The 21,366-nt window shown below is 44.4% G+C and overlaps 6 non-coding genes across 6 annotated transcripts; all 6 read left to right on the plus strand.

Moving 5' to 3' along the window:
• The first annotated feature begins 2,477 nt into the window (after positions 1–2,477).
• LOC146854579 (signal recognition particle RNA) lies at positions 2,478–2,777 on the plus strand. Its single transcript, XR_014959086.1, has one exon.
• A 3,407-nt stretch (positions 2,778–6,184) lies between these two features.
• LOC146854580 (signal recognition particle RNA) lies at positions 6,185–6,484 on the plus strand. Its single transcript, XR_014981670.1, has one exon.
• A 3,407-nt stretch (positions 6,485–9,891) lies between these two features.
• Positions 9,892–10,191, plus strand: LOC146854581 (signal recognition particle RNA). Its single transcript, XR_014981661.1, has one exon.
• Positions 10,192–13,598: 3,407 nt separating this feature from the next.
• On the plus strand, positions 13,599–13,898 carry LOC146854582 (signal recognition particle RNA). Its single transcript, XR_014981685.1, has one exon.
• Positions 13,899–17,305: 3,407 nt separating this feature from the next.
• Positions 17,306–17,605, plus strand: LOC146854583 (signal recognition particle RNA). Its single transcript, XR_014959116.1, has one exon.
• A 3,407-nt stretch (positions 17,606–21,012) lies between these two features.
• On the plus strand, positions 21,013–21,312 carry LOC146854584 (signal recognition particle RNA). Its single transcript, XR_014981662.1, has one exon.
• Positions 21,313–21,366: the final 54 nt, after the last annotated feature.

A 21,366-nucleotide genomic window follows, 5' to 3' on the forward strand; every position in this document is an offset into this window, starting at 1 on the left:
ACCTACCTATCCTCCAACTACCCAACTTACCTCTCGAAGTGGTGGTGGCACCTGAAGAATCTTCGTCCCCGAGCTTGCAGTCTTTTTCTAAACCACAGATTTCCCATTCAAATCAATTGAGCGCCCGAATGCTCAAAAGCACCCTGCACCCAGCCGTCCGAGTGGCCCTGGCAGTGCAACCTCTACATCTATCTACTTCCCCACTTGCCCTGGATAAGTGACCAGGAGCCCAGCTCCCACAGCCACGTGGCCTGCTAGTCAGCAGCCACCAACCAAGGCCCCCCTACCTCTCATAGGATAACATTGGGCCTAACTCTCTCTGCACCCGGCCACCCTTGTGCCGCTGAGGGTGAACCAACTGTACCTACCTGACCCTGGGAGACGCCTGAGTCTATGCCCAGAACCTTAACTCTGCCAGTCGAGTACTTACCTTTAAACCGATAACTCAATCTTCTCCATAGGGTAACATTGACTGGTTTTTCCTGAAATTTCTTCCAAGTGTGGACTTTTCAAAACTTAAAATATTCACCAAAAATCAGCCGAGTAACGAAAACGAAAATACTCACCTGCTATTAGGTGAGCTCCCAGTGCTGGATCTTGGTGCCCAGCACTGACTCTGAAAAATACTTACAACTGTACTTACCAGTAACCCAATTTTCTCCCATAGGAAATCATTGACTGTTTTTCTGTGAAATTTCTTCTAAGTGTCAATTTCTGCAAACTTTAAATATTCTTTAAAAATCGTATAATTTCTGAAAACGTAATTACTTACGTGTTTTGGATAAAGGTCCCAGTACTGAGTCTAGGCACCCAGTACTGGATTACAAAAGTAACGAGAACATACTATACCTGCAACTTGAATTTTCTGCCATAGGGAATCTTAGACTGTTTTCTATGAAATATTTTCTGTCAACTTTTAAAATAGCAAAATATTGTCTAAAAATCATCACAGTAATTAAGTCGACTTTTATCACTTGATTCCAAGTACTGACCCAGGACTGAATCTAGGATCCAGTCCTGGAAATCCAAAAGTAATCCTAAAAGTAATCTGTTGCAAATAACTTGAAACTTCCATTGAGCTCAATGCATTATTGTGTTTAAAATGTTGTTGCCTATTGCAACCACTTGTAACTTTCTACAAAACTCAATTGCATATTGCAAAAGTATTTATATAAAGCATCTCATTCTGAGAAAGTATATTTTAATACCTATTGTTGGTTCTAAAATAAAACAAGCATATATTTTTTGTAGATAAACCATTGGCCTAGAGTTCAGTTATTGAGTGTGTGAGACCATTTGCTGACTGAGTGTGTGCAACAAATGCTTTACACTGTCCTCTGATACTGCCTTACTGCTCGACCAAGCTACCACTTTAGAGAGTAAGGTTATATCTAACTTTAGCCTCTGCCAAACCTCTGGGGACTGTGGACTCTGTACACCCTGTACCTATTTGGGAACAGTATATACAGAGCCACTTTCTCACACTGCAGTTCTCCAATATAGGTCTGTCAAGATCATTACTCAATCTACCTTGATTTGGCACAGGATAAAATAGGTCAAGAAGTCTCCTATGAAAAGATATGCAAATCTGTTCGAATCACTTTCCCTAGTCAGGGGATCCACTAGCTGGAAGGGGCAGGGAGGACCAAAATAGCTCATCGGTATAGAACACTGCATGAGCAGCTGATTTTGAGGTGGTAGAAGATAGAGTAATCCAACTGGACCTCAATAAACGGTTTCCTAATGTGCAATAGCCCGTGACCACCTCTGACGCAAAAGTGTAATCTCATACCTTTGCAGAATCAGGCATGCTTTCACCTGTTCAAGCTGAACTGACATTGGTCTTCTTGGCCAGCAGGAGTTCCTCTCTTGCAGCTGTTGAGGCTAGAGAACAGAATGACGTGTATTCATTCTTTATGGTAACTCTTCTAGCCCTCCCACTCCATACTACTTTAAAACTTCCGATGTTGCAGACGAGTTCCATCATTGTGACCCATGCTATTTTTCTCAATATTGGCTGGCTCGGCATAACAAGGGATGCCTACAGGACAGCCTAAATTGTGCCGGCAAGCTTCTACAGGGAGTCACTGGCAGATAAAGAGAAACTCAGCCCTAACCTGGCTCTTCTCTCTCACTCTCACTCTCCTTTCCCTTCTGTCCCTCTACCTGTCTCTCACTCTCTAAATACTAGTATTTATGTTGTATTCACTTCCCCGTCACAATCTTTCCGACCCTACTTCCTCTCTCCCTTCAATCAGTTCAACCCTCTTTTTTACTTTAGGAAACTCCACATCTTTTTTAAAGGCCCTTCCCATATTCACACTGCTTCTTGATAAGACCTTTTTTTCCTTTCTTTGAAGGATAGTGAAATTGATTTTCTTGAAACATGGTTGGTAAACCATCAATTCATTCCACCTTACTTTATCATTATCCTTACTTATGGAATGCATTTCATCATTAGGACAGCTGCAGTGTTTGCCGGGCAAGGTGGCGTGTGCCTGTTGTCCTAGTTACTTGGGAGGCAGAGGCTTGTGGATTGCTTGAGCTCAGGGGTTCTGGGCTGCACTCAGCTGTGTTGATCAGGTGTCCATGCTGCATTGGGCATCAATATGGTGTTCTAGAGGGAGCTCTAGAATTTCAGGTTGTGTAACGAGAGGTGCACCGACCCAGGCTGGAAACAGAGCAGGCCAAAGCTTCCATGCCCATTGGTAGCAGGACAGCACCTGTGAGCAGTACGTGTAAAACAGCCTGAGCAAAATAGTGAGACCTAGCCTCTCTTTTTTGACTCAAATGTGAAAGTTTTGATTTTTACAAGGTGTAATAAATTATTTTCCCAAAACCAAATCTTTGTTTTCCTTTTGATATTTTTCCAGGAAATATGATGAACATTTGAACTGGGCCACGCATTTCAGCATAGCAGACAATTCTCCACAATTGAGACATATTGCAACAACAAGCTAGCAGGCGGAGAGGACTGAAAACTCAGTGCAACCTAGAATAAATGGCTGTGTGATTTTCAGCAAGGATGACTCAAATGCATTCTTCCTTTTAGAGCACCTGTAGGATTAAACTGATCTGTCAAGTACAAAAGCATCCTTCATAGAGCAACTTAGAAATGCGCTTGCTGGCCCTTCTGCTGCATTTCTACGTCCAGCTCTAATTCATTTTTTGATTAGCCCTCATTCTTTTCATATGTGAATGAGAAGGAGAAATTACAGGGCCCTTCACTCTTTGAGCGAAACATGAAAAGACTGAGGGCTGTGCAACTCCCAAACGTTGGAGCCTCTGGCCTGTCGACCATCGAACCTGCTCCTGCTCCAACCCGGCATCTCTTGTGGCCAGCAACCTCACAAACCCTGGAGGACCTGGCTACCTTTTGACTCTAAACCCCTGGGACTCCCATGAGTAGAGGCTCTACTCAAGTCTACTTCTAATCCCTGGCAGCAGCCCGGAACCGCGAACCCTTCACACTCTGCACCCACCAAGCCTGGCCTGTGCCAGAGTGAACAAAGACCACAAGGACGACCCCACGGCGACTGTGACCCCGAGTCCGGCACCCAAGGACCTCCCTCGACACTCCTGAAGAAGCCTGCAGCCTCAGAACCAGGTGCCCCCCCAACCGCGATCAACAGAGGGTAAGATTTCCCAACACCAAAAGGTACCCCTGCACCCGGCGCTCCGCGGCCCCCTGTGCCCAATCCCCGGGTACCTACCTATCCTCCAACTACCCAACTTACCTCTCGAAGTGGTGGTGGCACCTGAAGAATCTTCGTCCCCGAGCTTGCAGTCTTTTTCTAAACCACAGATTTCCCATTCAAATCAATTGAGCGCCCGAATGCTCAAAAGCACCCTGCACCCAGCCGTCCGAGTGGCCCTGGCAGTGCAACCTCTACATCTATCTACTTCCCCACTTGCCCTGGATAAGTGACCAGGAGCCCAGCTCCCACAGCCACGTGGCCTGCTAGTCAGCAGCCACCAACCAAGGCCCCCCTACCTCTCATAGGATAACATTGGGCCTAACTCTCTCTGCACCCGGCCACCCTTGTGCCGCTGAGGGTGAACCAACTGTACCTACCTGACCCTGGGAGACGCCTGAGTCTATGCCCAGAACCTTAACTCTGCCAGTCGAGTACTTACCTTTAAACCGATAACTCAATCTTCTCCATAGGGTAACATTGACTGGTTTTTCCTGAAATTTCTTCCAAGTGTGGACTTTTCAAAACTTAAAATATTCACCAAAAATCAGCCGAGTAACGAAAACGAAAATACTCACCTGCTATTAGGTGAGCTCCCAGTGCTGGATCTTGGTGCCCAGCACTGACTCTGAAAAATACTTACAACTGTACTTACCAGTAACCCAATTTTCTCCCATAGGAAATCATTGACTGTTTTTCTGTGAAATTTCTTCTAAGTGTCAATTTCTGCAAACTTTAAATATTCTTTAAAAATCGTATAATTTCTGAAAACGTAATTACTTACGTGTTTTGGATAAAGGTCCCAGTACTGAGTCTAGGCACCCAGTACTGGATTACAAAAGTAACGAGAACATACTATACCTGCAACTTGAATTTTCTGCCATAGGGAATCTTAGACTGTTTTCTATGAAATATTTTCTGTCAACTTTTAAAATAGCAAAATATTGTCTAAAAATCATCACAGTAATTAAGTCGACTTTTATCACTTGATTCCAAGTACTGACCCAGGACTGAATCTAGGATCCAGTCCTGGAAATCCAAAAGTAATCCTAAAAGTAATCTGTTGCAAATAACTTGAAACTTCCATTGAGCTCAATGCATTATTGTGTTTAAAATGTTGTTGCCTATTGCAACCACTTGTAACTTTCTACAAAACTCAATTGCATATTGCAAAAGTATTTATATAAAGCATCTCATTCTGAGAAAGTATATTTTAATACCTATTGTTGGTTCTAAAATAAAACAAGCATATATTTTTTGTAGATAAACCATTGGCCTAGAGTTCAGTTATTGAGTGTGTGAGACCATTTGCTGACTGAGTGTGTGCAACAAATGCTTTACACTGTCCTCTGATACTGCCTTACTGCTCGACCAAGCTACCACTTTAGAGAGTAAGGTTATATCTAACTTTAGCCTCTGCCAAACCTCTGGGGACTGTGGACTCTGTACACCCTGTACCTATTTGGGAACAGTATATACAGAGCCACTTTCTCACACTGCAGTTCTCCAATATAGGTCTGTCAAGATCATTACTCAATCTACCTTGATTTGGCACAGGATAAAATAGGTCAAGAAGTCTCCTATGAAAAGATATGCAAATCTGTTCGAATCACTTTCCCTAGTCAGGGGACCCACTAGCTGGAAGGGGCAGGGAGGACCAAAATAGCTCATCGGTATAGAACACTGCATGAGCAGCTGATTTTGAGGTGGTAGAAGATAGAGTAATCCAACTGGACCTCAATAAACGGTTTCCTAATGTGCAATAGCCCGTGACCACCTCTGACGCAAAAGTGTAATCTCATACCTTTGCAGAATCAGGCATGCTTTCACCTGTTCAAGCTGAACTGACTTTGGTCTTCTTGGCCAGCAGGAGTTCCTCTCTTGCAGCTGTTGAGGCTAGAGAACAGAATGACGTGTATTCATTCTTTATGGTAACTCTTCTAGCCCTCCCACTCCATACTACTTTAAAACTTCCGATGTTGCAGACGAGTTCCATCATTGTGACCCATGCTATTTTTCTCAATATTGGCTGGCTCGGCATAACAAGGGATGCCTACAGGACAGCCTAAATTGTGCCGGCAAGCTTCTACAGGGAGTCACTGGCAGATAAAGAGAAACTCAGCCCTAACCTGGCTCTTCTCTCTCACTCTCACTCTCCTTTCCCTTCTGTCCCTCTACCTGTCTCTCACTCTCTAAATACTAGTATTTATGTTGTATTCACTTCCCCGTCACAATCTTTCCGACCCTACTTCCTCTCTCCCTTCAATCAGTTCAACCCTCTTTTTTACTTTAGGAAACTCCACATCTTTTTTAAAGGCCCTTCCCATATTCACACTGCTTCTTGATAAGACCTTTTTTTCCTTTCTTTGAAGGATAGTGAAATTGATTTTCTTGAAACATGGTTGGTAAACCATCAATTCATTCCACCTTACTTTATCATTATCCTTACTTATGGAATGCATTTCATCATTAGGACAGCTGCAGTGTTTGCCGGGCAAGGTGGCATGTGCCTGTTGTCCTAGTTACTTGGGAGGCAGAGGCTTGTGGATTGCTTGAGCTCAGGGGTTCTGGGCTGCACTCAGCTGTGTTGATCAGGTGTCCATGCTGCATTGGGCACCAATATGGTGTTCTAGAGGGAGCTCTAGAATTTCAGGTTGTGTAACAAGAGGTGCACTGACCCAGGCTGGAAACAGAGCAGGCCAAAGCTTTCATGCCCATTGGTAGCAGGACAGCACCTGTGAGCAGTACGTGTAAAACAGCCTGAGCAAAATAGTGAGACCTAGCCTCTCTTTTTTGACTCAAATGTGAAAGTTTTGATTTTTACAAGGTGTAATAAATTATTTTCCCAAAACCAAATCTTTGTTCTCCTTTTGATATTTTTCCAGGAAATATGATGAACATTTGAACTGGGCCACGCATTTCAGCATAGCAGAAAATTCTCCAGAATTGAGACATATTGCAACAACAAGCTAGCAGGCGGAGAGGACTGAAAACTCAGTGCAACCTAGAATAAATGGCTGTGTGATTTTCAGCAAGGATGACTCAAATGCATTCTTCCTTTTAGAGCACCTGTAGGATTAAACTGATCTGTCAAGTACAAAAGCATCCTTCATAGAGCAACTTAGAAATGCGCTTGCTGGCCCTTCTGCTGCATTTCTACGTCCAGCTCTAATTCATTTTTTGATTAGCCCTCATTCTTTTCATATGTGAATGAGAAGGAGAAATTACAGGGCCCTTCACTCTTTGAGCGAAACATGAAAAGACTGAGGGCTGTGCAACTCCCAAACGTTGGAGCCTCTGGCCTGTCGACCATCGAACCTACTCCTGCTCCAACCCGGCATCTCTTGTGGCCAGCAACCTCACAAACCCTGGAGGACCTGGCTACCTTTTGACTCTAAACCCCTGGGACTCCCATGAGTAGAGGCTCTACTCAAGTCTACTTCTAATCCCTGGCAGTAGCCCGGAACCGCGAACCCTTCACACTCTGCACCCACCAAGCCTGGCCTGTGCCAGAGTGAACAAAGACCACAAGGACGACCCCACGGCGACTGTGACCCCGAGTCCGGCACCCAAGGACCTCCCTCGACACTCCTGAAGAAGCCTGCAGCCTCAGAACCAGGTGCCCCCCCAACCGCGATCAACAGAGGGTAAGATTTCCCAACACCAAAAGGTACCCCTGCACCCGGCGCTCCGCGGCCCCCTGTGCCCAATCCCGGGGTACCTACCTATCCTCCAACTACCCAACTTACCTCTCGAAGTGGTGGTGGCACCTGAAGAATCTTCGTCCCCGAGCTTGCAGTCTTTTTCTAAACCACAGATTTCCCATTCAAATCAATTGAGCGCCCGAATGCTCAAAAGCACCCTGCACCCAGCCGTCCGAGTGGCCCTGGCAGTGCAACCTCTACATCTATCTACTTCCCCACTTGCCCTGGATAAGTGACCAGGAGCCCAGCTCCCACAGCCACGTGGCCTGCTAGTCAGCAGCCACCAACCAAGGCCCCCCTACCTCTCATAGGATAACATTGGGCCTAACTCTCTCTGCACCCGGCCGCCCTTGTGCCGCTGAGGGTGAACCAACTGTACCTACCTGACCCTGGGAGACACCTGAGTCTATGCCCAGAACCTTAACTCTGCCAGTCGAGTACTTACCTTTAAACCGATAACTCAATCTTCTCCATAGGGTAACATTGACTGGTTTTTCCTGAAATTTCTTCCAAGTGTGGACTTTTCAAAACTTAAAATATTCACCAAAAATCAGCCGAGTAACGAAAACGAAAATACTCACCTGCTATTAGGTGAGCTCCCAGTGCTGGATCTTGGTGCCCAGCACTGACTCTGAAAAATACTTACAACTGTACTTACCAGTAACCCAATTTTCTCCCGTAGGAAATCATTGACTGTTTTTCTGTGAAATTTCTTCTAAGTGTCAATTTCTGCAAACTTTAAATATTCTTTAAAAATCGTATAATTTCTGAAAACGTAATTACTTACCTGTTTTGGATAAAGGTCCCAGTACTGAGTCTGGGCACCCAGTACTGGATTACAAAAGTAACGAGAACATACTATACCTGCAACTTGAATTTTCTGCCATAGGGAATCTTAGACTGTTTTCTATGAAATATTTTCTGTCAACTTTTAAAATAGCAAAATATTGTCTAAAAATCATCACAGTAATTAAGTCGACTTTTATCACTTGATTCCAAGTACTGACCCAGGACTGAATCTAGGATCCAGTCCTGGAAATCCAAAAGTAATCCTAAAAGTAATCTGTTGCAAATAACTTGAAACTTCCATTGAGCTCAATGCATTATTGTGTTTAAAATGTTGTTGCCTATTGCAACCACTTGTAACTTTCTACAAAACTCAATTGCATATTGCAAAAGTATTTATATAAAGCATCTCATTCTGAGAAAGTATATTTTAATACCTATTGTTGGTTCTAAAATAAAACAAGCATATATTTTTTGTAGATAAACCATTGGCCTAGAGTTCAGTTATTGAGTGTGTGAGACCATTTGCTGACTGAGTGTGTGCAACAAATGCTTTACACTGTCCTCTGATACTGCCTTACTGCTCGACCAAGCTACCACTTTAGAGAGTAAGGTTATATCTAACTTTAGCCTCTGCCAAACCTCTGGGGACTGTGGACTCTGTACACCCTGTACCTATTTGGGAACAGTATATACAGAGCCACTTTCTCACACTGCAGTTCTCCAATATAGGTCTGTCAAGATCATTACTCAATCTACCTTGATTTGGCACAGGATAAAATAGGTCAAGAAGTCTCCTATGAAAAGATATGCAAATCTGTTCGAATCACTTTCCCTAGTCAGGGGACCCACTAGCTGGAAGGGGCAGGGAGGACCAAAATAGCTCATCGGTATAGAACACTGCATGAGCAGCTGATTTTGAGGTGGTAGAAGATAGAGTAATCCAACTGGACCTCAATAAACGGTTTCCTAATGTGCAATAGCCCGTGACCACCTCTGACGCAAAAGTGTAATCTCATACCTTTGCAGAATCAGGCATGCTTTCACCTGTTCAAGCTGAACTGACTTTGGTCTTCTTGGCCAGCAGGAGTTCCTCTCTTGCAGCTGTTGAGGCTAGAGAACAGAATGACGTGTATTCATTCTTTATGGTAACTCTTCTAGCCCTCCCACTCCATACTACTTTAAAACTTCCGATGTTGCAGACGAGTTCCATCATTGTGACCCATGCTATTTTTCTCAATATTGGCTGGCTCGGCATAACAAGGGATGCCTACAGGACAGCCTAAATTGTGCCGGCAAGCTTCTACAGGGAGTCACTGGCAGATAAAGAGAAACTCAGCCCTAACCTGGCTCTTCTCTCTCACTCTCACTCTCCTTTCCCTTCTGTCCCTCTACCTGTCTCTCACTCTCTAAATACTAGTATTTATGTTGTATTCACTTCCCCGTCACAATCTTTCCGACCCTACTTCCTCTCTCCCTTCAATCAGTTCAACCCTCTTTTTTACTTTAGGAAACTCCACATCTTTTTTAAAGGCCCTTCCCATATTCACACTGCTTCTTGATAAGACCTTTTTTTCCTTTCTTTGAAGGATAGTGAAATTGATTTTCTTGAAACATGGTTGGTAAACCATCAATTCATTCCACCTTACTTTATCATTATCCTTACTTATGGAATGCATTTCATCATTAGGACAGCTGCAGTGTTTGCCGGGCAAGGTGGCATGTGCCTGTTGTCCTAGTTACTTGGGAGGCAGAGGCTTGTGGATTGCTTGAGCTCAGGGGTTCTGGGCTACACTCAGCTGTGTTGATCAGGTGTCCATGCTGCATTGGGCACCAATATGGTGTTCTAGAGGGAGCTCTAGAATTTCAGGTTGTGTAACGAGAGGTGCACTGACCCAGGCTGGAAACAGAGCAGGCCAAAGCTTTCATGCCCATTGGTAGCAGGACAGCACCTGTGAGCAGTACGTGTAAAACAGCCTGAGCAAAATAGTGAGACCTAGCCTCTCTTTTTTGACTCAAATGTGAAAGTTTAGATTTTTACAAGGTGTAATAAATTATTTTCCCAAAACCAAATCTTTGTTCTCCTTTTGATATTTTTCCAGGAAATATGATGAACATTTGAACTGGGCCACGCATTTCAGCATAGCAGAAAATTCTCCAGAATTGAGACATATTGCAACAACAAGCTAGCAGGCGGAGAGGACTGAAAACTCAGTGCAACCTAGAATAAATGGCTGTGTGATTTTCAGCAAGGATGACTCAAATGCATTCTTCCTTTTAGAGCACCTGTAGGATTAAACTGATCTGTCAAGTACAAAAGCATCCTTCATAGAGCAACTTAGAAATGCGCTTGCTGGCCCTTCTGCTGCATTTCTACGTCCAGCTCTAATTCATTTTTTGATTAGCCCTCATTCTTTTCATATGTGAATGAGAAGGAGAAATTACAGGGCCCTTCACTCTTTGAGCGAAACATGAAAAGACTGAGGGCTGTGCAACTCCCAAACGTTGGAGCCTCTGGCCTGTCGACCATCGAACCTGCTCCTGCTCCAACCCGGCATCTCTTGTGGCCAGCAACCTCACAAACCCTGGAGGACCTGGCTACCTTTTGACTCTAAACCCCTGGGACTCCCATGAGTGGAGGCTCTACTCAAGTCTACTTCTAATCCCTGGCAGCAGCCCGGAACCGCGAACCCTTCACACTCTGCACCCACCAAGCCTGGCCTGTGCCAGAGTGAACAAAGACCACAAGGACGACCCCACGGCGACTGTGACCCCGAGTCCGGCACCCAAGGACCTCCCTCGACACTCCTGAAGAAGCCTGCAGCCTCAGAACCAGGTGCCCCCCCAACCGCGATCAACAGAGGGTAAGATTTCCCAACACCAAAAGGTACCCCTGCACCCGGCGCTCCGCGGCCCCCTGTGCCCAATCCCCGGGTACCTACCTATCCTCCAACTACCCAACTTACCTCTCGAAGTGGTGGTGGCACCTGAAGAATCTTCGTCCCCGAGCTTGCAGTCTTTTTCTAAACCACAGATTTCCCATTCAAATCAATTGAGCGCCCGAATGCTCAAAAGCACCCTGCACCCAGCCGTCCGAGTGGCCCTGGCAGTGCAACCTCTACATCTATCTACTTCCCCACTTGCCCTGGATAAGTGACCAGGAGCCCAGCTCCCACAGCCACGTGGCCTGCTAGTCAGCAGCCACCAACCAAGGCCCCCCTACCTCTCATAGGATAACATTGGGCCTAACTCTCTCTGCACCCGGCCACCCTTGTGCCGCTGAGGGTGAACCAACTGTACCTACCTGACCCTGGGAGACGCCTGAGTCTATGCCCAGAACCTTAACTCTGCCAGTCGAGTACTTACCTTTAAACCGATAACTCAATCTTCTCCATAGGGTAACATTGACTGGTTTTTCCTGAAATTTCTTCCAAGTGTGGACTTTTCAAAACTTAAAATATTCACCAAAAATCAGCCGAGTAACGAAAACGAAAATACTCACCTGCTATTAGGTGAGCTCCCAGTGCTGGATCTTGGTGCCCAGCACTGACTCTGAAAAATACTTACAACTGTACTTACCAGTAACCCAATTTTCTCCCATAGGAAATCATTGACTGTTTTTCTGTGAAATTTCTTCTAAGTGTCAATTTCTGCAAACTTTAAATATTCTTTAAAAATCGTATAATTTCTGAAAACGTAATTACTTACGTGTTTTGGATAAAGGTCCCAGTACTGAGTCTAGGCACCCAGTACTGGATTACAAAAGTAACGAGAACATACTATACCTGCAACTTGAATTTTCTGCCATAGGGAATCTTAGACTGTTTTCTATGAAATATTTTCTGTCAACTTTTAAAATAGCAAAATATTGTCTAAAAATCATCACAGTAATTAAGTCGACTTTTATCACTTGATTCCAAGTACTGACCCAGGACTGAATCTAGGATCCAGTCCTGGAAATCCAAAAGTAATCCTAAAAGTAATCTGTTGCAAATAACTTGAAACTTCCATTGAGCTCAATGCATTATTGTGTTTAAAATGTTGTTGCCTATTGCAACCACTTGTAACTTTCTACAAAACTCAATTGCATATTGCAAAAGTATTTATATAAAGCATCTCATTCTGAGAAAGTATATTTTAATACCTATTGTTGGTTCTAAAATAAAACAAGCATATATTTTTTGTAGATAAACCATTGGCCTAGAGTTCAGTTATTGAGTGTGTGAGACCATTTGCTGACTGAGTGTGTGCAACAAATGCTTTACACTGTCCTCTGATACTGCCTTACTGCTCGACCAAGCTACCACTTTAGAGAGTAAGGTTATATCTAACTTTAGCCTCTGCCAAACCTCTGGGGACTGTGGACTCTGTACACCCTGTACCTATTTGGGAACAGTATATACAGAGCCACTTTCTCACACTGCAGTTCTCCAATATAGGTCTGTCAAGATCATTACTCAATCTACCTTGATTTGGCACAGGATAAAATAGGTCAAGAAGTCTCCTATGAAAAGATATGCAAATCTGTTCGAATCACTTTCCCTAGTCAGGGGACCCACTAGCTGGAAGGGGCAGGGAGGACCAAAATAGCTCATCGGTATAGAACACTGCATGAGCAGCTGATTTTGAGGTGGTAGAAGATAGAGTAATCCAACTGGACCTCAATAAACGGTTTCCTAATGTGCAATAGCCCGTGACCACCTCTGACGCAAAAGTGTAATCTCATACCTTTGCAGAATCAGGCATGCTTTCACCTGTTCAAGCTGAACTGACTTTGGTCTTCTTGGCCAGCAGGAGTTCCTCTCTTGCAGCTGTTGAGGCTAGAGAACAGAATGACGTGTATTCATTCTTTATGGTAACTCTTCTAGCCCTCCCACTCCATACTACTTTAAAACTTCCGATGTTGCAGACGAGTTCCATCATTGTGACCCATGCTATTTTTCTCAATATTGGCTGGCTCGGCATAACAAGGGATGCCTACAGGACAGCCTAAATTGTGCCGGCAAGCTTCTACAGGGAGTCACTGGCAGATAAAGAGAAACTCAGCCCTAACCTGGCTCTTCTCTCTCACTCTCACTCTCCTTTCCCTTCTGTCCCTCTACCTGTCTCTCACTCTCTAAATACTAGTATTTATGTTGTATTCACTTCCCCGTCACAATCTTTCCGACCCTACTTCCTCTCTCCCTTCAATCAGTTCAACCCTCTTTTTTACTTTAGGAAACTCCACATCTTTTTTAAAGGCCCTTCCTATATTCACACTGCTTCTTGATAAGACCTTTTTTTCCTTTCTTTGAAGGATAGTGAAATTGATTTTCTTGAAACATGGTTGGTAAACCATCAATTCATTCCACCTTACTTTATCATTATCCTTACTTATGGAATGCATTTCATCATTAGGACAGCTGCAGTGTTTGCCGGGCAAGGTGGCATGTGCCTGTTGTCCTAGTTACTTGGGAGGCAGAGGCTTGTGGATTGCTTGAGCTCAGGGGTTCTGGGCTGCACTCAGCTGTGTTGATCAGGTGTCCATGCTGCATTGGGCACCAATATGGTGTTCTAGAGGGAGCTCTAGAATTTCAGGTTGTGTAACGAGAGGTGCACTGACCCAGGCTGGAAACAGAGCAGGCCAAAGCTTTCATGCCCATTGGTAGCAGGACAGCACCTGTGAGCAGTACGTGTAAAACAGCCTGAGCAAAATAGTGAGACCTAGCCTCTCTTTTTTGACTCAAATGTGAAAGTTTTGATTTTTACAAGGTGTAATAAATTATTTTCCCAAAACCAAATCTTTGTTCTCCTTTTGATATTTTTCCAGGAAATATGATGAACATTTGAACTGGGCCACGCATTTCAGCATAGCAGAAAATTCTCCAGAATTGAGACATATTGCAACAACAAGCTAGCAGGCGGAGAGGACTGAAAACTCAGTGCAACCTAGAATAAATGGCTGTGTGATTTTCAGCAAGGATGACTCAAATGCATTCTTCCTTTTAGAGCACCTGTAGGATTAAACTGATCTGTCAAGTACAAAAGCATCCTTCATAGAGCAACTTAGAAATGCGCTTGCTGGCCCTTCTGCTGCATTTCTACGTCCAGCTCTAATTCATTTTTTGATTAGCCCTCATTCTTTTCATATGTGAATGAGAAGGAGAAATTACAGGGCCCTTCACTCTTTGAGCGAAACATGAAAAGACTGAGGGCTGTGCAACTCCCAAACGTTGGAGCCTCTGGCCTGTCGACCATCGAACCTGCTCCTGCTCCAACCCGGCATCTCTTGTGGCCAGCAACCTCACAAACCCTGGAGGACCTGGCTACCTTTTGACTCTAAACCCCTGGGACTCCCATGAGTGGAGGCTCTACTCAAGTCTACTTCTAATCCCTGGCAGCAGCCCGGAACCGCGAACCCTTCACACTCTGCACCCACCAAGCCTGGCCTGTGCCAGAGTGAACAAAGACCACAAGGATGACCCCACGGCGACTGTGACCCCGAGTCCGGCACCCAAGGACCTCCCTCGACACTCCTGAAGAAGCCTGCAGCCTCAGAACCAGGTGCCCCCCCAACCGCGATCAACAGAGGGTAAGATTTCCCAACACCAAAAGGTACCCCTGCACCCGGCGCTCCGCGGCCCCCTGTGCCCAATCCCCGGGTACCTACCTATCCTCCAACTACCCAACTTACCTCTCGAAGTGGTGGTGGCACCTGAAGAATCTTCGTCCCCGAGCTTGCAGTCTTTTTCTAAACCACAGATTTCCCATTCAAATCAATTGAGCGCCCGAATGCTCAAAAGCACCCTGCACCCAGCCGTCCGAGTGGCCCTGGCAGTGCAACCTCTACATCTATCTACTTCCCCACTTGCCCTGGATAAGTGACCAGGAGCCCAGCTCCCACAGCCACGTGGCCTGCTAGTCAGCAGCCACCAACCAAGGCCCCCCTACCTCTCATAGGATAACATTGGGCCTAACTCTCTCTGCACCCGGCCACCCTTGTGCCGCTGAGGGTGAACCAACTGTACCTGCCTGACCCTGGGAGACGCCTGAGTCTATGCCCAGAACCTTAACTCTGCCAGTCGAGTACTTACCTTTAAACCGATAACTCAATCTTCTCCATAGGGTAACATTGACTGGTTTTTCCTGAAATTTCTTCCAAGTGTGGACTTTTCAAAACTTAAAATATTCACCAAAAATCAGCCGAGTAACGAAAACGAAAATACTCACCTGCTATTAGGTGAGCTCCCAGTGCTGGATCTTGGTGCCCAGCCCTGACTCTGAAAAATACTTACAACTGTACTTACCAGTAACCCAATTTTCTCCCATAGGAAATCATTGACTGTTTTTCTGTGAAATTTCTTCTAAGTGTCAATTTCTGCAAACTTTAAATATTCTTTAAAAATCGTATAATTTCTGAAAACGTAATTACTTACCTGTTTTGGATAAAGGTCCCAGTACTGAGTCTAGGCACCCAGTACTGGATTACAAAAGTAACGAGAACATACTATACCTGCAACTTGAATTTTCTGCCATAGGGAATCTTAGACTGTTTTCTATGAAATATTTTCTGTCAACTTTTAAAATAGCAAAATATTGTCTAAAAATCATCACAGTAATTAAGTCGACTTTTATCACTTGATTCCAAGTACTGACCCAGGACTGAATCTAGGATCCAGTCCTGGAAATCCAAAAGTAATCCTAAAAGTAATCTGTTGCAAATAACTTGAAACTTCCATTGAGCTCAATGCATTATTGTGTTTAAAATGTTGTTGCCTATTGCAACCACTTGTAACTTTCTACAAAAGTCAATTGCATATTGCAAAAGTATTTATATAAAGCATCTCATTCTGAGAAAGTATATTTTAATACCTATTGTTGGTTCTAAAATAAAACAAGCATATATTTTTTGTAGATAAACAATTGGCCTAGAGTTCAGTTATTGAGTGTGTGAGACCATTTGCTGACTGAGTGTGTGCAACAAATGCTTTACACTGTCCTCTGATACTGCCTTACTGCTCGACCAAGCTACCACTTTAGAGAGTAAGGTTATATCTAACTTTAGCCTCTGCCAAACCTCTGGGGACTGTGGACTCTGTACACCCTGTACCTATTTGGGAACAGTATATACAGAGCCACTTTCTCACACTGCAGTTCTCCAATATAGGTCTGTCAAGATCATTACTCAATCTACCTTGATTTGGCACAGGATAAAATAGGTCAAGAAGTCTCCTATGAAAAGATATGCAAATCTGTTCGAATCACTTTCCCTAGTCAGGGGACCCACTAGCTGGAAGGGGCAGGGAGGACCAAAATAGCTCATCGGTATAGAACACTGCATGAGCAGCTGATTTTGAGGTGGTAGAAGATAGAGTAATCCAACTGAACCTCAATAAACGGTTTCCTAATGTGCAATAGCCCCTGACCACCTCTGACGCAAAAGTGTAATCTCATACCTTTGCAGAATCAGGCATGCTTTCACCTGTTCAAGCTGAACTGACATTGGTCTTCTTGGCCAGCAGGAGTTCCTCTCTTGCAGCTGTTGAGGCTAGAGAACAGAATGACGTGTATTCATTCTTTATGGTAACTCTTCTAGCCCTCCCACTCCATACTACTTTAAAACTTCCGATGTTGCAGACGAGTTCCATCATTGTGACCCATGCTATTTTTCTCAATATTGGCTGGCTCGGCATAACAAGGGATGCCTACAGGACAGCCTAAATTGTGCCGGCAAGCTTCTACAGGGAGTCACTGGCAGATAAAGAGAAACTCAGCCCTAACCTGGCTCTTCTCTCTCACTCTCACTCTCCTTTCCCTTCTGTCCCTCTACCTGTCTCGCACTCTCTAAATACTAGTATTTATGTTGTATTCACTTCCCCGTCACAATCTTTCCGACCCTACTTCCTCTCTCCCTTCAATCAGTTCAACCCTCTTTTTTACTTTAGGAAACTCCACATCTTTTTTAAAGGCCCTTCCCATATTCACACTGCTTCTTGATAAGACATTTTTTTCCTTTCTTTGAAGGATAGTGAAATTGATTTTCTTGAAACATGGTTGGTAAACCATCAATTCATTCCACCTTACTTTATCATTATCCTTACTTATGGAATGCATTTCATCATTAGGACAGCTGCAGTGTTTGCCGGGCAAGGTGGCGTGTGCCTGTTGTCCTAGTTACTTGGGAGGCAGAGGCTTGTGGATTGCTTGAGCTCAGGTGTTCTGGGCTGCACTCAGCTGTGTTGATCAGGTGTCCATGCTGCATTGGGCATCAATATGGTGTTCTAGAGGGAGCTCTAGAATTTCAGGTTGTGTAACGAGAGGTGCACCGACCCAGGCTGGAAACAGAGCAGGCCAAAGCTTCCATGCCCATTGGTAGCAGGACAGCACCTGTGAGCAGTACGTGTAAAACAGCCTGAGCAAAATAGTGAGACCTAGCCTCTCTTTTTTGACTCAAATGTGAAAGTTTTGATTTTTACAAGGTGTAATAAATTATTTTCCCAAAACCAAATCTTTGTTTTCCTTTTGATATTTTTCCAGGAAATATGATGAACATTTGAACTGGGCCACGCATTTCAGCATAGCAGACAATTCTCCAGAATTGAGACATATTGCAACAACAAGCTAGCAGGCGGAGAGGACTGAAAACTCAGTGCAACCTAGAATAAATGGCTGTATGATTTTCAGCAAGGATGACTCAAATGCATTCTTCCTTTTAGAGCACCTGTAGGATTAAACTGATCTGTCAAGTACAAAAGCATCCTTCATAGAGCAACTTAGAAATGCGCTTGCTGGCCCTTCTGCTGCATTTCTACGTCCAGCTCTAATTCATTTTTTGATTAGCCCTCATTCTTTTCATATGTGAATGAGAAGGAGAAATTACAGGGCCCTTCACTCTTTGAGCGAAACATGAAAAGACTGAGGGCTGTGCAACTCCCAAACGTTGGAGCCTCTGGCCTGTCGACCATCGAACCTACTCCTGCTCCAACCCGGCATCTCTTGTGGCCAGCAACCTCACAAACCCTGGAGGACCTGGCTACCTTTTGACTCTAAACCCCTGGGACTCCCATGAGTAGAGGCTCTACTCAAGTCTACTTCTAATCCCTGGCAGTAGCCCGGAACCGCGAACCCTTCACACTCTGCACCCACCAAGCCTGGCCTGTGCCAGAGTGAACAAAGACCACAAGGACGACCCCACGGCGACTGTGACCCCGAGTCCGGCACCCAAGGACCTCCCTCGACACTCCTGAAGAAGCCTGCAGCCTCAGAACCAGGTGCCCCCCCAACCGCGATCAACAGAGGGTAAGATTTCCCAACACCAAAAGGTACCCCTGCACCCGGCGCTCCGCGGCCCCCTGTGCCCAATCCCGGGGTACCTACCTATCCTCCAACTACCCAACTTACCTCTCGAAGTGGTGGTGGCACCTGAAGAATCTTCGTCCCCGAGCTTGCAGTCTTTTTCTAAACCACAGATTTCCCATTCAAATCAATTGAGCGCCCGAATGCTCAAAAGCACCCTGCACCCAGCAGTCCGAGTGGCCCTGGCAGTGCAACCTCTACATCTATCTACTTCCCCACTTGCCCTGGATAAGTGACCAGGAGCCCAGCTCCCACAGCCACGTGGCCTGCTAGTCAGCAGCCACCAACCAAGGCCCCCCTACCTCTCATAGGATAACATTGGGCCTAACTCTCTCTGCACCCGGCCGCCCTTGTGCCGCTGAGGGTGAACCAACTGTACCTACCTGACCCTGGGAGACACCTGAGTCTATGCCCAGAACCTTAACTCTGCCAGTCGAGTACTTACCTTTAAACCGATAACTCAATCTTCTCCATAGGGTAACATTGACTGGTTTTTCCTGAAATTTCTTCCAAGTGTGGACTTTTCAAAACTTAAAATATTCACCAAAAATCAGCCGAGTAACGAAAACGAAAATACTCACCTGCTATTAGGTGAGCTCCCAGTGCTGGATCTTGGTGCCCAGCACTGACTCTGAAAAATACTTACAACTGTACTTACCAGTAACCCAATTTTCTCCCGTAGGAAATCATTGACTGTTTTTCTGTGAAATTTCTTCTAAGTGTCAATTTCTGCAAACTTTAAATATTCTTTAAAAATCGTATAATTTCTGAAAACGTAATTACTTACCTGTTTTGGATAAAGGTCCCAGTACTGAGTCTGGGCACCCAGTACTGGATTACAAAAGTAACGAGAACATACTATACCTGCAACTTGAATTTTCTGCCATAGGGAATCTTAGACTGTTTTCTATGAAATATTTTCTGTCAACTTTTAAAATAGCAAAATATTGTCTAAAAATCATCACAGTAATTAAGTCGACTTTTATCACTTGATTCCAAGTACTGACCCAGGACTGAATCTAGGATCCAGTCCTGGAAATCCAAAAGTAATCCTAAAAGTAATCTGTTGCAAATAACTTGAAACTTCCATTGAGCTCAATGCATTATTGTGTTTAAAATGTTGTTGCCTATTGCAACCACTTGTAACTTTCTACAAAACTCAATTGCATATTGCAAAAGTATTTATATAAAGCATCTCATTCTGAGAAAGTATATTTTAATACCTATTGTTGGTTCTAAAATAAAACAAGCATATATTTTTTGTAGATAAACCATTGGCCTAGAGTTCAGTTATTGAGTGTGTGAGACCATTTGCTGACTGAGTGTGTGCAACAAATGCTTTACACTGTCCTCTGATACTGCCTTACTGCTCGACCAAGCTACCACTTTAGAGAGTAAGGTTATATCTAACTTTAGCCTCTGCCAAACCTCTGGGGACTGTGGACTCTGTACACCCTGTACCTATTTGGGAACAGTATATACAGAGCCACTTTCTCACACTGCAGTTCTCCAATATAGGTCTGTCAAGATCATTACTCAATCTACCTTGATTTGGCACAGGATAAAATAGGTCAAGAAGTCTCCTATGAAAAGATATGCAAATCTGTTCGAATCACTTTCCCTAGTCAGGGGACCCACTAGCTGGAAGGGGCAGGGAGGACCAAAATAGCTCATCGGTATAGAACACTGCATGAGCAGCTGATTTTGAGGTGGTAGAAGATAGAGTAATCCAACTGGACCTCAATAAACGGTTTCCTAATGTGCAATAGCCCGTGACCACCTCTGACGCAAAAGTGTAATCTCATACCTTTGCAGAATCAGGCATGCTTTCACCTGTTCAAGCTGAACTGACTTTGGTCTTCTTGGCCAGCAGGAGTTCCTCTCTTGCAGCTGTTGAGGCTAGAGAACAGAATGACGTGTATTCATTCTTTATGGTAACTCTTCTAGCCCTCCCACTCCATACTACTTTAAAACTTCCGATGTTGCAGACGAGTTCCATCATTGTGACCCATGCTATTTTTCTCAATATTGGCTGGCTCGGCATAACAAGGGATGCCTACAGGACAGCCTAAATTGTGCCGGCAAGCTTCTACAGGGAGTCACTGGCAGATAAAGAGAAACTCAGCCCTAACCTGGCTCTTCTCTCTCACTCTCACTCTCCTTTCCCTTCTGTCCCTCTACCTGTCTCTCACTCTCTAAATACTAGTATTTATGTTGTATTCACTTCCCCGTCACAATCTTTCCGACCCTACTTCCTCTCTCCCTTCAATCAGTTCAACCGTCTTTTTTACTTTAGGAAACTCCACATCTTTTTTAAAGGCCCTTCCCATATTCACACTGCTTCTTGATAAGACCTTTTTTTCCTTTCTTTGAAGGATAGTGAAATTGATTTTCTTGAAACATGGTTGGTAAACCATCAATTCATTCCACCTTACTTTATCATTATCCTTACTTATGGAATGCATTTCATCATTAGGACAGCTGCAGTGTTTGCCGGGCAAGGTGGCATGTGCCTGTTGTCCTAGTTACTTGGGAGGCAGAGGCTTGTGGATTGCTTGAGCTCAGGGGTTCTGGGCTACACTCAGCTGTGTTGATCAGGTGTCCATGCTGCATTGGGCACCAATATGGTGTTCTAGAGGGAGCTCTAGAATTTCAGGTTGTGTAACGAGAGGTGCACTGACCCAGGCTGGAAACAGAGCAGGCCAAAGCTTTCATGCCCATTGGTAGCAGGACAGCACCTGTGAGCAGTACGTGTAAAACAGCCTGAGCAAAATAGTGAGACCTAGCCTCTCTTTTTTGACTCAAATGTGAAAGTTTAGATTTTTACAAGGTGTAATAAATTATTT

This window comes from Triturus cristatus, chromosome 4_1 (assembly GCF_964204655.1).
Source record: "Triturus cristatus chromosome 4_1, aTriCri1.1, whole genome shotgun sequence".
In the NCBI taxonomy this organism is placed as follows: domain Eukaryota; kingdom Metazoa; phylum Chordata; class Amphibia; order Caudata; family Salamandridae; genus Triturus; species Triturus cristatus.